This window comes from Lepus europaeus, chromosome 18 (genome assembly GCF_033115175.1).
Source record: "Lepus europaeus isolate LE1 chromosome 18, mLepTim1.pri, whole genome shotgun sequence".
In the NCBI taxonomy this organism is placed as follows: domain Eukaryota; kingdom Metazoa; phylum Chordata; class Mammalia; order Lagomorpha; family Leporidae; genus Lepus; species Lepus europaeus.
This window is the reverse complement of record NC_084844.1, coordinates 54,306,629-54,309,591: the sequence shown is the minus strand read 5'-3', so window position 1 is coordinate 54,309,591 and position 2,963 is coordinate 54,306,629.

Here is a 2,963-nt window from a genome sequence, read left to right as displayed (position 1 = left end):
GAGAGAGACAGAGAGAAAGGTCTTCCTTCCGCTGGTTCACTCCCCAAATGGCTGCTACAGCCGGCGCGCTGCGCCGATCCGAAGCCAGGAGCCAGGTGCTTCCTCCTGGTCTCCCATGCGGGTGCAGGACCCAAGAACTTAGGCCATCCTCCACTGCCCTCCCTGGCCACAGCAGAGAGCAGGACTGGAAGAGGAGCAACCGGGACAGAATCTGGCGCCCCAACCGGGACTAGAACCCGGGGTGCCGGCGCCGCAGGTGGAGGATTAGCCTAGTGAGCCACGGCGCTGGCCTGCAGTACCTGTCTTGATCTGGTACCCTCCAGCCATGAAACCATGATGCTAGGATTTGTTGTTCTTGCCACGTGTGCGTAATGGTTTTTGATTGGCGAGAACAAGGTAGGACGCAAGCTCCTCACTCACAGCCTGGGGAAGTCTAGGAAGGAGATGCTCATGGGAATGGCCCTGACCTTGACCCTGACCCTGGGAAATGCTACATGTGGGAGAGAGAACCCAGCCTCCCCCTGCATGCACCCCTTGAGGATGAAGACTGTGCTTCCGCCCAGGTGAGTCTCCCTTGAGCCCTGAATCACAGGACCAGAAGATGGCAGAAGCTAAAGAAGACCTGAGACATCATTTAGGGCAACCGAGAGGTGGAAACTCAGGACCAAATATCTAAGACATTTGAAGCTGTGTGTGGGTAAATGATTCCTTAAGGACATCCCCAGAACCCAAGTCCATGTGGGGGCGGTAGGAAGACTCAGTGCATTGCACTTGGAGCAGGGGAACCCGAGGTCCTCCCACAGCCTTGCCCCTCTGGGCAGTCTCCCCGCTGAGTCATAGTTTCCCAGCCAATTAAGTGGGGATAATTCCACCTGCTCCGCCTATTCCCTGGGATTGCTGAGAGGCTCAAAGGAGATAAGGAACAAACAAATGGGGAAAATACTACAATCTGCACGAGAGATTACCAAAATCTTTGATATATGAAAGTTCTTAAAATAGAAAAGCGTCAACATCTCAAGAGAGAAAGGACAAAGGACTATTCATAGAGGAACTGCCAGTGACCTCGCTCATTCTCAGAAGAGTACATCAAAACACCAGAAATTACACTTTTCACCTGTAAAACGAGCAGAAATTAGATAGCCAGAGTTGGCAAAGATGTGAGGAAATCAACCCTTTCATAGGGTTAGCGGGAGAGAGGTAGGAAATGGGTACCGCCCTTCGGGAGATTGGTAGGGTTCTATGTACCAAGAGTTCAGACCCTGGGATCTCACTTCTAGAATTTTTTCCTAAGAAACAGCTGAATTAGGGGCCGGCACTGTGACACAGAAAGTTAAGTGCTGTCTGCAGCACTGGCATCCCTTATGGGCACCGGTTCAAGTCCCAGCTGCTCCACTTCCAATCCAGCTCCCTGCTAATGGCCTGGGAAAGCAGCAGAAGATGGCCCAGGTGCTTGGGCCCCTGTACCCACGAGGGAGACCTGGAAGAAGCTCCTGGCTCCTGGCTTTGGCCTTTTTGGAAGTGAATCAGCAAATGGAAGATTCTCTCTGTAATTCTTTTAAATACTTAAATCTTAAAAAAAAAAAAAAAGAATAGCTGAGTAAATGTTCAATGGCGTATGTTCAACGTGGGATTTATTGAGTGATGGCACATCTACATAATGCAATGGTGCCATTAAAAATGATGTTAATTTAATTTTCTGACATGAAAAGATGTCCCCAATACAAATACAAACTTGGCTACAAAGACATGATTATTTTTACAGTGACTCTGTATTGCTTTCATTAAAATATTTAAATACCGGCTGGCGCTGTGGCTTAACAGGCTAATCCTCCGCCTTGCGGCGCCGGCACACCAGGTTCTAGTCCCGGTTGGGGCGCTGGATTCTATCCCGGTTGCCCCTCTTCCAGGCCAGCTCTCTGCTGTGGCCCGGGAGTGCAGTGGAGGATGGCCTAAGTGCTTGGGCCATGCACCCCATGGGAGACCAGGAGAAGCACCTGGCTCCTGGCTTCGGATCAGCGAGATGCGCTGGCCGCAGCGGCCATTGGAGGGTGAACCAACGGCAAAAAGGAAGACCTTTCTCTCTCTCTCTCTCTCACTATCCACTCTACCTGTTTAAAAAAAAAAATATTTAAATACCTTCCTTTTTGATTTTGAAGACAAATATGCATAGGTTCAGAGACAGTATTTGGAAGGAGTATCTATTAGTGCCTGTTAGCTCTGAATGAGGAGACTATAATTTATCTTAATTACCTTGTATTCTCTATCATTTCAATTTTTATGTAAATGTTAATGTTATCAGAAGAAAAAGTTTGAGGAGGGGGACATTTTCACATAAGGTCAGGTTGCTGAGCCACTTTTTTAAAGAAAAGATTATTTATTTGAAAGTGACAGAGAGAGAGAGAGAGAGCGAGCAAGCGAGTTTCTACCCACTGGTTCATTCTTGAAATGGCCACAATACCTGGGGCCAGGCCATGCCAAAGCCAGGAGCCAGGAATTCCACTGAGTCTCCAACGTGGGTGGCAGGAACCCAAGGACTTGGGCCATCATCTGCTGCTTCCCGGGTGCATTAGCAGGGAGCTGGATCAGACGCATGGAGTAGCTGGGACCGAAACCAGGCACTCTGATATGGAGATGCAGGTGTCCCAAGAAGAGACTTAACCTGCATCGCAATGGCACCCTTGCTAAGTCATTTGGAAATGAACTCCTCACCTAGTACTGTTCCCTGTTTCCTGAAGAACCCGTGCGTTGCTTTTCCAGAATTGGTTATCCTGTTGAGGGGCGAGCTGTGTGCTGGACTCCTGTTCTTGGCGGAGCCCTCAGCCCCAGCCCACCCTAGAAATGTGACGGGGCCAGAGCCACCAGGCTGGGAAAGCGCAGTGCGGACACACAAGAGCCCTGGAGGCACAGCTGCCCAGAAAGCCCTCGGCTTGTGTCAGACGTCGGAGCCCATGTTCTGGTGCGAA